At 47.9% G+C, this 13,176-nt stretch overlaps 1 protein-coding gene across 2 annotated transcripts in view; it reads right to left on the reverse strand.

The window, feature by feature from the left end:
- Window positions 1–13,176, reverse strand: part of KIF1A (kinesin family member 1A) — a 92,279-nt gene that overhangs the window by 70,221 nt on the left and 8,882 nt on the right. The window lies entirely within an intron of this gene.

Here is a 13,176-nt window from a genome sequence, read left to right on the forward strand (position 1 = left end):
TGGCTGCCAGGGAAGAGGGCAGGGTTCTCTGCTGGGGAAACTGAACAGGACCACACCCTCTAGCAAGCAATACAGAGACTAAAACAAATAGAAAAGGAACACAACAGAAAGAGACAAAGCAGGAAGAGAAGAAAAAAAATGTTTAAATACCTTGTAATTAATATCCTCAGAAAGAAAATTTATTACTCACCCATGAGCAAGTGAAGGATGCTTTTTTTAAAAGGACCATTTAATGAATAAGAAAGAGTCCTTGGAAATTAAGACTATGAAAACAGAACCTTCAAAAGTAAATTAAAAGGTTGGAAATACAATTAAGTAATTTTCTGTGTGAGGAGAGAAATAAAACTTGGGGATCAATGAAAAGAAACTATTAAAGAAATAATTCAAGAAAACTTCCCAGCACAGCCAGTCATGAGTTTCCAAATTCAAAGGGTCTACCTACCCCACCTGCTATAAAAAGTCAGAAACCACAGCAAACTGTGAAATTTCAGAACCTCAGGGCTAAAGGGACGATTCCAGAAGCTTCCAGAGAGAAAGGATGGAGACTCAGAATGGCCATCAGCATCTCATGGATACCAGATGAAGAAACACTTTCAAATTGCGGAGGAACGGCGACTTTCAGCCTAGAACTCTGAGCTCAGCCACACCACAACCGGGAGGGAGGGTGAGAGGAAGACCCAGGAAGACTGTGCAGGAGGCTAGAACCTGAGCTCCAGCAGGTAGCTGGTGGGGCAGACATGGGTGCGGGCCCAGCCCGGAGGATGGTGAAGGGGTCCCAGCAGGACCCTGGGGCTGCCTCGAGGGGGGGACGCCCCTCACTGGGGGGCAATGGAGGGGAACCAGCCGGGGAGAAGACCGGGCTGCGAGGCGGGAGGTGGTCTCCCCACGTGGAGAAGCATCCGTCAGAGGGTTTGAGGAGAGATCAGTGATGACCCCAGGCATTATGTCATCACTTATTCCTGATACAATGTTCTTCAAAGAAAGAAAATATAAGCAGAGTGCACTCCTGAGAGCAGCAGGAAAGAATGCTCACTAGTTCTGCTGGTGTAAACACAAAACACTCATCAACACACAGGAAACACAGCAGGAAGACCGGGAGAGGTGTTGCATGTGGCGGGGTCGTTAGCAGTGCGATGGGGCAGAAAAGCTGACTCTGTCCCAGTGGGATCTAAACGGATCAGAGAAAACCAAAAATGGACTGGGGAGGGTGAGGCCCGGGCGGGGCTGCTGCTCCCGGGGAGACTCGCAGCCCTGACGGACCTCGATGCCACGTCCCCATATGTTACTTTGGCAAAACTTTAAGAACAAACAAAAGGGAAAAGCCAAGGGGGAACCCACGGTGCGGCCAGGCTCGGGGCAAATGCCTGAGGAAGGAGGGCGAGGGCGCGGCCGCTGTCGGCCACCACGGAGTGAGCCTCTGCACGCGGCTGCCACTCCCTGGGCCTGCTTGGCCACCACCCGGGGGTGAATGTGAAGCTGACCCTCACGTCCACTTGAAGGTCACACTCACACGGAGGAGGCACCCCCCCCACACACCCCCCGAGGACGCAGGCCCCGGGCAGGCTCCAGGCCAGGTCTGTGCCGGCTCGAGAGGACTGTCCCTCCCTGGGCTGGAAGCCCACGGGCCCGAGATGAATGGACAGGGCAGTGCCCACGAGACTCGGATGAGCCGGGAGGGCGGGCAGGGCAGGAGGGGGTTGGTTTCCCTGGGGTGGAGCAGGGGGGTATCCAGGCCAAGGAAGTGGGGACTCAGGCAGCAAGGCCTGCATCGGGCAAGGGGGTGCCCACATGACACCCCATCCTCCCCTTTAGAGGGGTGGCCCCTGGGCATCCACCTGCCTACCCTACGCGTGGGGCAGCTCCTGGACTCCCAGGAGAGGGAACCCTGGGGAGAGGGGCAGGCCTAGGTGGCAGCCCTCCTCCCGCCTTGGGGCAGGGCCTGGAGCACAGGGCACCCGCCTCTCCCAGCCGGCTCCAGGCGGGCCCCGGAGTCCAGCAAGGACAGTAAGCTCCACCCAGTACAGCGGGCAGTGGTCCACCCCCCCACGTGTCAAGATCAGGGCAGGGGTATGTCCAGGGGCAGCGGCCTGAGGGGCCCAGGAGGGCCAGGGGGAGGGGAGGCGTGGCGAGGTGCCACCCGTGGCTCCAAGGCAAGGACACACGGGGGCTGAGTGTCCCCGTGGGCAGCAGCCCAGCCCAGTCACAGGCACAGGGGACAGTCCATAACGCGGGGGCACACAGAGCCTCAACCCTCACCTGGCAGAAAGGTAAAATCCATGGGAATCGAAAAGGCTTGGAAAATCTTGTTTCCGGATGACCAAGAAGGACCTACTGTAGAGCACAGGGAACTCTGCTCAATGTTATGTGGCAGCCTGGATGGAGGGGAGTCTGGGGGAGAATGGATACATGTATATGTATGGCTGGGTCCATGTGCACATGAAACTATCACAACACTGTTAATCGGCTATACTCCAATATAAAATAAAAATTAAAAAAAAAAAAGTAAAAGAAAATCTTGTTTCCACCAAAGCTGCCGCTGCTGAAGACCAGGTGATATGTTGCCTGAGCGGCCACGGCCGACCTACAACCCGTGACCCAGCAGGCTGAGCCCGCCCTGCCCTGCAGGCGGCCCGCAGCCCGGAACCACACAGCTGGGTGGGGTCTGCTGAGAGGCCCCTTCCTGCGTTCAGGCTCCTGTCCCCGCGGGGCCACTGCGGGGCCTTGCCTATCAAGGGAAGGTTTTAGCGTCCTAGGATCAGAGCGCTCCTCAAGCCCTCGTGTCCACAGAAAAACACCGTCATGTGCGTCCCGAGGCTCGGCCTCTGCAGAGCTGTTTCCACTCCTCCCCGAGCACCTCGAGCCCCGACGGTGCCCCCGCCCCAGGCAGGGCCGCAGCGACTCCCAAGCAAGGCCGGTACCCAACGGCCGTGGCCCAGGCAGCCTCCGTGGCACAGAAGGAAGAGGGTCAGGCAGCCCCGGGCTGAGGGCTGTCAGGGACCACATGGGGCCAGTCCCACAGGGGCTCAGCCGGGCCCGGAACCGCCCTGTGACTCCCTCTCCTGAGCCCCAGCCCAGCCGTCCAGCCCCGCCTGAGACCCAGAGCGCGTGCCCTCCCCTGCGACAAGGGGCAGTGACCAGACGGGCTCTCTGTGAAGGGAAACATGACCTTGGCACAGCCAGGCCTTTAAATCACCAACGCGTCAAGAACGTTTACAGTAGAATGTCCACGTGCACTGTCTCCCTGGGGTCTAGCTGGCGGCCACAACTTGATATGGTCTCCAAGCCATCAGGAAAAGGGATGATTTATTCAGCAAACCAAAAGGATAGGGCAGACAGCCCTAACCAATGGGACAAAAGTCTACACAACATCCCCCTGTCCTAACTCACGCCAGATCCCGGGGTCCGAGTCCTGAGACCACACCCAGGTCACCTTGAGGGGAGCAAACCGTGTCACAGAGACTCGGGTGCAAGCCTGGGGTCAGGGGACCAGTCCTGGTCCTGCCTTTATCTCAGCTGTGTGACTCAGCCCTTGGGCCTCGGTTTACCCATCTGCAAAATGACAGGGTTGAGGAGGTTGGTCCCAAAGTGATTTCGCCTCTGGGGTCCTGGGCCTCTGGGGAATGTCTGCAGCCTCTGCAAACTGTGACGCTGCCTTCCCCGGGGCTGCAGGGCACCGGCCAATGCCACAGCTGCTCACCCACGGGGACTCGGGGCTCAGGAGGGGCTCCTGGGAACAGGGAGGGGGACAGGCTCAGGGCAGAGAGCTGTTGGTCACAGGAAACAGAATTCAGCCAGGAGCTCTCGGGGCTTCCCCCTACTGCTGTCTAAAATGAACTTGGATGCCGGTTAAGTGGTGAGCCCCCTGTCACCAGAGGCACCCAAGTAGAGCAGAGGCTGGGGGGAGACTCTCCCACACTGAGGTTCCATGACATCTCCCCTTCTGAACAGGGAATCTTCTGCCTCAGTCTCCCTGCCTGTAATTGACACCCTCAGGAGAATCTGGCCAAAAGACCCCCTTCTAGAATGGGGCAGGGACCTCTGTGCATGGACCCCAGGACCAAGAGCAGGAGGGGCCTGCAGAGACCCTGGGGCCCCTCTCTCTACAGATGGGGGAGGGCATGGCCAGGGCTGAGGTCAATGCTGTAAAGTCCCAGGGCCAGCTCCTAGGCTCCCGAGAACTCCCCAGAGCAGGCTGGGCGCGGAGCAGGACAGTCCCCTCAAGCAACACAGCTCTTCCAGAGGCCACAGGGAGAGAGGGAAGTGCCAGACCAGCCAACGACTGAGGGCCAACGGGTTCAGGACACGAGCAAAAGCCCAGGTGGGTGGGGGCAGAATTCAGGGGCTGGAATCATGCCCAGCTCCACCCCACAGCCCCTCACAGTCACGAGTGCGCCCTCATCTACACACCATGAATGTTTTCTCCAACACTGTTTCACCTTCTTACATCCATGAATGACCGTCCAGGGTGGGGTGGAGGATGTACCTCTCTGAGCATCCATGTTTCCTTATGCGGGAAAATCTCTGCCCTTTCGAAACTGTGAAAAGCCTTAGGCCATTCTGGCTGGAGTGGGAAGAGCAGGAACAAGGTCAGGAATTCTTGGTGAGAACGCAAACTGGGGTGAGGTTTCCAGCAAGCCTTTAGCAACAGGCCGTATGTCTTAAAAATAAAGGCCGCATCCTTTGAATACGTGATTCCCAAGTGCCGAAATAGGTAATAATTAGAAACGAAGAAAATATTTATGAAAGATGTTCAATTTGACATTGCAAAATTTTCAGTTCTCCTCAGATTTAGCTATATTAATTCAGCGCAATTCCAATAAGCAAAATATTCCAACAGGATTTTCAGTGGAATTTGGCAAGTATTTGGAAGAGAGTTTTGAAAAATAAGAACAAAGAGGGGCGCATCCCCTACCAGCTATCATATTTACTCTAAAGCTACAATAATTTACAAAGTCTAGTAGTGACACCAGAACAGAGAGATCAATGGAAAAGATGAAGTTTGGCCACAGACAGACAGACAAACACACACACAGACAAATCCAACAGATGATAAAGCAGCATTGCAGGGATTGGGTAAGATTGGTATCGGACAATTGGCTATCCCATGTTGAAAAATCGAGCTAGAACTTTATCTTGGAATGTGTTACAAGAACATATAGGAGACTCTGCTTATGGCTCTGGATAGAAACTCTGCATTGACACCAAGCATGAAAAACAAAGGAGGACTTGTGCGTCCAGATGGCAGAAAGGCTGGCGGCAGAGGGTTGCTCCCTCCCCTCTGTGCACAACTAGAGGAGCTGCATACAATTTTTAAATCTGTTTGAAGGTCTAAGAGCTACAGAAGCCACGCAGACAGGCAGGCCAAGATTCCAGAGATGGGGCTACCGGGGCAGGGGAGGACTTTCCCCAGCACTTTCTCCCTGAGTGTTTTGCATTCTGGTCACGGGCTCGAGGCTGGGAATCTAGAGTTTTCCCAGGCAGAAAGCCGTTGCTGAGGGATGGAGAACCTGCAGAGCTTTTTGGTCGAGAAAAACAAAACTTGAGAGGTCAAGATCCCAGGAGAAAGAAGCAGAGACTTAAGCTGAACAAATGGTCAGTTCTCCCCTTAAGACATCTGCCAAACTCCGAGGGCATGAGGGGCGGAAGTTTAAAACTCAAGTAGAAGCCTCTGGAAATCAAAGAGAAGTCTTCCACGGTCTCAGGTGCCAAGGAGTCAGAGGTTAGAGTTCAGGGTCCACTGGGAGGAGGGGCCACAGCAATCACGCCAGGGCCTTATTTGAAAGCCCTGAAAGGCACAGAATCTAAAAGCAGGGCAGAACCACACGTAGGCTACACCTTATCAAACTGCAGCCAGCCCTGACTCAGCTTGGTCTCTGACTGAATGAGGGATGACCTTCACTCCATCTGCCTGGAAGAGAAAATCTGAGCCATCTGGAGCCTCGAATATGCATTCAGAGGCAACATCTGAGACTAATCAAAACTCACAAGGCATGAAAAGAGACAGGGCTATATGACTCAAAACAAATTGGGAAAGAAAGGTAAAAAGAAAAAAAGAAACAAACCTACATATGATCCAGATCTAGGACTTATCAAACAAGGACTTTAAAATAATCATGACTGGGGCTTCCCTGGTGGCGCAGTGGTTGAGAATCTGCCTGCCAATGCAGGGGACACGGGTTCGAGCCCTGGTCTGGGAAGATCCCACATGCCGCAGAGCAACTAGGCCCATGAGCCACAATTACTGAGCCTGCGCGTCTGGAGCCTGTGCTCCGCAACAAGAGAGGCCGCGATAGTGAGAGGCCCACGCACCGCGATGAAGAGTGGCCCCCACTTGCCGCAACTAGAGAAAGCTCTCACACAGAAACGAAGACCCAACACAGCCATAAATAAATAAACAAAAATTTTTTAAAAATGCTAGATACGTATATATTTATAAAAAAAAATAATCACGACTTATATGTTCAAAATAAGAGAGAAAAGGATGGAGAAAATAAATGGAAAATGGAGAATTTTGCAAGAGGATTTGAAACTGTAAAAAAGAATCAAATGGAAATGTTAGAACTGAAAACACAATAACTGAAATTAAGAACTGAAGAGATTAGACACATCTGAAGACAGTGTTCATGAACTGGAGAACAGGTCAACAGAATGTTAAAGAACAGAGAAAACAAAGAATGGAAAATATAAAAATGAGAGTCAGAGAAATACAGGACACAGTGAAATGGTCGAACATGCATGTAACTGAAATCTAAAAGGAGAATAATGGAATAGGAGAGAAGCAATACTTTAAAAGATAATGACCATTAATTGTCTAAAACTACTGAAGTATATATATCCATCCAGATTCAAGAAGCTCTGCAAACACAAAGAAAACTACACCAATGCACATCATAATAACACTGTCGAGTACCAAAGATGAAAAGAAAAATCTTAAAAGCTGGCAGGAAAAAGAAAACCTTTAAAGGAACAAGAATAAGATTGACAATTGAGGACTTCCCTGGTGGCACAGTGGTTAAGAATCCACCTGCCAATGCAGGGGACAAGGGTTCGAGCCCTGGTCCGGGAAGATCCCACATGCCACAGAGCAATTAAGCCCATGCACCACAACTACTGAGCCTGTGCTCTAGAGCCCGCAAGCCACAACTACTGAGCCCATGCACCACAACTACTGAAGCCCGCGTGCCTAGAGCCTGTGCTCCGCAACAAGAGAAGCCACCGCAATGAGAAGCCTGCACACCACAAGGAAGAGCAGCCCCCGCTCACTGCAACCAGAGAAAGCCCGTGTGCAGCAACTGAAGACCCAACGCAGCCAAAAATAAAATAAATAAATGTATATAAAAAAAAAAGATTGACAATTGACTTCTCAACAGAAATGATGGAAGCCAAAAGATACGTTCTAAGGTTTCAACGTTAAGTAGAAAAGTAATCATTTATATTAGACTGTCAAGGATACTTGTTTCAATTGCTAGGGTAACCATCAAAACAGCAGAGAAAGAATGTATAACTAACAGATTAATAGCAAGATAAACAGAAAAAATTTTAAATATTTTTATTAATCCAATAGAAGGCAATAAAGGAGGAAAAACAGAACAAAAAAAAAGTGTCAAATGGAAAATGAAGATTTAAGACCCTAGATAAAAGCTCAAGTCAATTAGTACGGACCATTACTCCAAGTCAAATGTTACAGTTGTCAGAACAGATTTTTTTTTAAAGTTATAGTCTGTTGACAAGAGACATCTTTAAATAAAAAGACACAGAGAGGCTGAAAATAAAAAGATAAAATTTTTTGGTTTTCCTATTCTTTTTTTTTTGAAATGGACCATTTTCAAAGTCTTTATTGAATTTGTTACAATATTGCTTCTGTTTTATGTTTTTTGTTTTATTGTCTTTATTGGCCACGAGGCATGTGGGATCTTAGCTCCCCGACCAGGGATCGAACCTACACCCCTTGCATTGGAAGGCGAAGTCTTAACTACTGGACTGCTAGGGAAGTCCCTGGTTTGCCTATTCTATCAGCTACTGAAAAGGAAAAATGTCTATCATGCACATTCTTTTAAAGCGCCCATGGAACATTTACTAAAATTAGCCATATGCTGGTCATAAAGTAAACGCTAACGAATTTCAATTTAAAATTAAATTCATTACATTCATAAAATTAAATTCATATGTTCTCTGACCACAGTAGAATTAGGCTATACATCAATACCAAACAAAAAAGCAATAAAAAAACCTACAACCAGGACTTCCCTGGTGGCGCAGTGGTTAAGAATCCGCCTGCCAATGCAGGGGACATGGGTTCGAGCCCTGGTCTGGGAAGATGCCACATGCCGTGGAGCAACTAAGCCTGTGCGCCACAACTACTGAGCCTGCGCTCTAGAGCCCGCGATCCACAACTACTGAGCCCGCGTGCCACAACTACTGAAGCCTGCGTACCCTAGAGCCCGTGCTCCGCAACAAGAGAAGCCACCACAATGAGAAGCCCACGCACCGCAACGAAGAGTAGTCCCCGCTCGCCACAACTAGAGAAAGCCCTCGCGCAGCAACGAAGACCCAACGCAGCCAAAAATAAATTAATTAATTTAAAAAAAACCCAAAAAACCTACAACCTCTCGACTGTTTGGACATAAAGCAATACAATTCTAAATAACCTATGGGTCAAAGGAAAAAAAACTCATTGACTATTAGAAAATGTTTTGAACTGAATGATGATGATACAACATATCAAAGCTGTGGAGTGCAGTTCGCGCAGAACTCACGAGGAAATGTATAGCTTTAAGTCATGGGGGTCGAGGTGGGGAGTCCTTCACAGCAGTCCCAGGTCGATCCAGAACCCACCGTCCCCCAGGGAGCCATGGGTTTGCCAGGCGGACCTTCGGGACTTGAAGGTTTGCCTTGAGAAGGACCCGGTGCACGTGAACCAGCAGCTGAGGCTCTGCCAGAGCAGGATTGTCCTCTTGTTCACCCCTTAACCCTGGCGCCGGCAGGAGATGCCTGGAGATGTCAGGGAGGAGGCTGGATGTGAGCATTTGAGGAGGCGTCAGGGCAGGAAACATGCATCAGTCGCTTGTGAGCACTGACTCTTTAAGTCATGGAGATGGACGAGATCAAGGAGGGAGAAGGGTTAGAAAGGAAGAAAGAAATGCGGAAGGAGCAGGTGGGGAGAATTCTCAGGAATCTAGCTGCTTCTCTAGCAGACTTTGGACCCGTCTGCCCAGGGCAGCTGGGGGCCCAGTTCCTGAGCCTTGTGAGGACGTCCGCCTGCTGCTTCCCAATTTCCCTCCGTGCCTTTGGCTTTCCTGGACCTGCTGTCAGTTACCACATGGGTTCTGCTTTTCACTTTCCAAAATGTGGGTGCTGAGCCTTGTCTTCTGTTTTTTTATCCTTATGGAAGCATTTAGGTCTTTCCTTAGTTTACCTCTACTGTTATTTCAGTGGCATTTAAGGAGGGAGAGAAGATAAATTAGAAATGATGAACCAAACACTAAATTCTATATAATTCTATTTATGTAACTTCTGAAACAGGCCAAAAATGAGCAGCATAGCACATTATTTACCAATCTAGAGCTAAATAACAACAGTAACAACAACAAAAAAGTAACAACAAACAGCTAAAGGGAGTTGAAAGAGGTTGCGGATAGAGAGCAAAACCTGCTGATTTTCTAAATGAGTTCTGTAGATACATTCGACTCTTCTAAATAATGTTCATATTTTACCTAAAAAAAATTATTTTTAAAATAATTACCAAACGGTTCAGGGAAAGAGGGAGAGAGAAAGCTAGCTCACTTTCGGTTGACAAGCGCTGGTGTGCATGAACACAAAAATCAGTTTTGCTCATTAAAATTAGTATTTCAAAACGGATGGGGGGAGAAAGGTGATTGAGAGACTCCCATTTCTGGCAATATGATGGATGAGATATCCTCCCATTAGAAATCACCTAGAAATTTGGGATAGATAACAAGCATCAGAATAAAAGAGGAGGGCTTCCCTGGTGACGCAGTGGTTGAGAATCTGCCTGCCAATGCAGGGGACGCGGGTTCGAGCCCTGGTCTGGGAAGATCCCACATGCCGCGGAGCGACTAGGCCCGTGAGCCACAACTACTGAGCCTGCGCGTCTGGAGCCTGTGCTCTGCAACAAGAGAGGCCGCGATAGTGAGAGGCGCGCGCACCGCGATGAAGAGTGGGCCCCGCTTGCCGCAACTAGAGAAAGCCCTCGCACAGAAACGAAGACCCAACACAGCCATAAATAAATAAATAAATAAAGGAGTTCCTTTAAAAAAAAGAATAAAAGAGGAGAATTCTGGAAAAGGGGGGAAAAGAGGAAGGAGGAGCTGAAATGAAAGTGGGGAGCCCATCCCACAAGCCCACCCAGAAGGAAGCTGCAGGCGTTTGCTGATGCCAGAAACGCAGAGAATTGGGTTTCACCTGCTGAGTGGGGGGATGGGAGACACAGCCTCAAACACAGGCAGTCGGGACTGGAACCAAATATCACAGAAAGTTGGATCCTGCAAAGTCACAGCCCCCGTGCAGTGAAAGGCTGGGGAAAGCCATCTGCCGTCAGAGGGATGCGGGCATTGGTCTGAATGATTCTCAGCTCCATGTGGTGAACAAGCCAGTGCTTCTGAGAATCTGAGGCCACAGACCTGACCTCATGCAGGTTTGGGTCTAAAATTCACCTGCACGATCAGGGAAGCCCAAGGTTGAGAAATTAGCTCAGAGTAGGTCTCGGGTGTTTGCACCCAAAGCACCTCACAAAGGCAGATACAAATCCTCCTTGGAAATAGCTTCCTACCCTTGGGGTCCCAGTATTCCCAGAGATGAAGATCAGTCACATAGGAGCTGATGGTGAAATATTACCCAACACAAGAGATGAAATTCACCACGAGAATCAGGAAAAAAAAAAAGGAAAAGAAAACCAGAATTAGATCCTCAAGGACCTCAGATGTTACAATTGTCACATACAGATTATAAAATAAGTGCACTGAAAATGTTTACGGGGCTTCCCTGGTAGCGCAGTGGTTAAGAATCTGCCTGGCAATGCAGGGGACACGGGTTTGAGCCCTGGTCTGGGAAGATCCCACATGCCGCGGAGCAACTAAGCCTATGCGCCACAACTACTGAGCCTGCGCGTCTGGAGCCTGTGCTCCGAAACGGGAGAGGCCGTGACAATGAGAGGCCCGCGCACCGCGATGAAGAGTGGCCCCTGCTCGCCGCAACTGGAGAAAACCCTCACACAGAAACGAAGACCCAACACAGCCAAAAAATACATATAAATAAATAAATAAATAAATTTATTTTAAAAAAATGTTTACAGAAATAAGCAGGAATGGGAAATAATGCAGTAAAATATGAGGGAAAAACCATGCAGAACTTTTAGATTTAAAAATGTAATCCTTTAAATTTTAAAACTTAGCAGACACGTTAATCAGCAAATTAAGTGGAGCTGAACAGAGAATTAATGAACTGGAAGATATGTCAGAAAAAATTACCCAGAATGGCCCCAGAGAGACAAAATGATGAAACCATAAAACAAAGGTTAGGAGTCATGCAACAAGGAATAATTCATTAATTTACCATGGCAGTTTTAACACACCTCTCACTAACTGACAGATCAAGCAGACATATAATTAATAAGGATGTAGAAGATTTGAACAACATAATTATCATGAACTAATGAACATATGTGCTCCCTTGCCCTCAAAATTTAGAGAAACACACACTTTTCTAACACATAGGGAACATTTTCAATATTTTACCTTGTAGTAGGCCATAAAGAAACTCCTAATAAATTTCAAAGACTCTGTAATGATCATGTAATGTGAACACAATTAATTGTGTTCATGTAATTAAATGATCATGTAATTTGAACACAATTAAATTAAAAATCAATAAAAGATCACTAAAACCCATATGTTTAGAAATTTTAAAAAATAAACCGCTAAATAACCAACACACAAAAAACAAAAAATCACTATAGAGTTATAAATAAACTTAGTAGTAAATGATCATGCAAATACTACCAGCAAAATTTACAGCACTTCCACATCCAGCCATGAAGGAGTTACAAGGACCATACTTAACCTCCCACTGTAAACAACAACTAGCAAACTGGACAAAATAGATGAAAATGACTGTTTTCAGACATGGCACAAAAGGCACTGAGAGAAGGGAAACATATGAGTCTCCCTTCCCTCCAATCACTCCACATCTTCCCAGAGGCAATTTACAGACCTCAGGCACTGGGAGGTGGGACCCAAACAGCTCAGCAACTCTGATGAGTTGGGGAGATGGAAGTCAGAGTTTGGGTAGGTTGCAGCTGCTGGAATCTGTGGGTCAGAGTTCTGGAAAGGAAACAGTTGCTCAGTAACAGAGCTCCAGAAATCTGCATAGGGATACCCTGGCATCTTTGTAGACTCCTAGCCCATGCCCACGGACTGGACAAAGAAGACTGAAGACTGAAGAATTCCCAAAGCTACACAAAGTCAGAAGGCATCTGTGCTTCCACCAGCCAGAATACAGTTCTCTTGATCCCTCCACCCCAGGCCCCCAGACATTCAGTAGAGACACCAAAGAAATCATACTTTAGTGTGGGCTTAACTATTCCCAAAGTGTAATCTACCCTAGAGCAACTCTAAAAAAGCTTAAAATCAGGCCTTGAAGGATCAAATAAGTCCTCAAGTAATTTAACTGCCTGCCAAAACAAAGCCCAACATTCTTTACAGGAAGAAAGCACAATTCAGACGCTCCACAATGTAGAAATGTCTAGAATTCAATTTAAAAAATTACTACACATGCCGAGAAGCCAGAAAAGATGACCTATAACCAGGAGAAAAATTTGTCAGTAGGAACTTGAATTTTCCTACAATCATTAAATAAATTGATTCAATAGTTTAAAATATTAACCACGGAAAAAGTAGAAGACTTAGATACTTTTTATGAGTTCTACCATATATACAAAAAAACAGATATTTCCAATCTTATACAAACTTTTTAAGAGAACAGGAAAAAGAGAGGGAAACAGAGGGAGAAAGATTATATCCCCAACTCATTCACTGAGGCTAATATGACCTTGGCATCAAATTAGACAAAGAACATTTGAGAAATCACCAATTTCACTGACGAACATAGATAGAAAAGTTCAAAATATTAGCAAGACAGTCCAGCAGAAAATAAAAAAGA

This window comes from Balaenoptera ricei, chromosome 7 (assembly GCF_028023285.1).
Source record: "Balaenoptera ricei isolate mBalRic1 chromosome 7, mBalRic1.hap2, whole genome shotgun sequence".
In the NCBI taxonomy this organism is placed as follows: domain Eukaryota; kingdom Metazoa; phylum Chordata; class Mammalia; order Artiodactyla; family Balaenopteridae; genus Balaenoptera; species Balaenoptera ricei.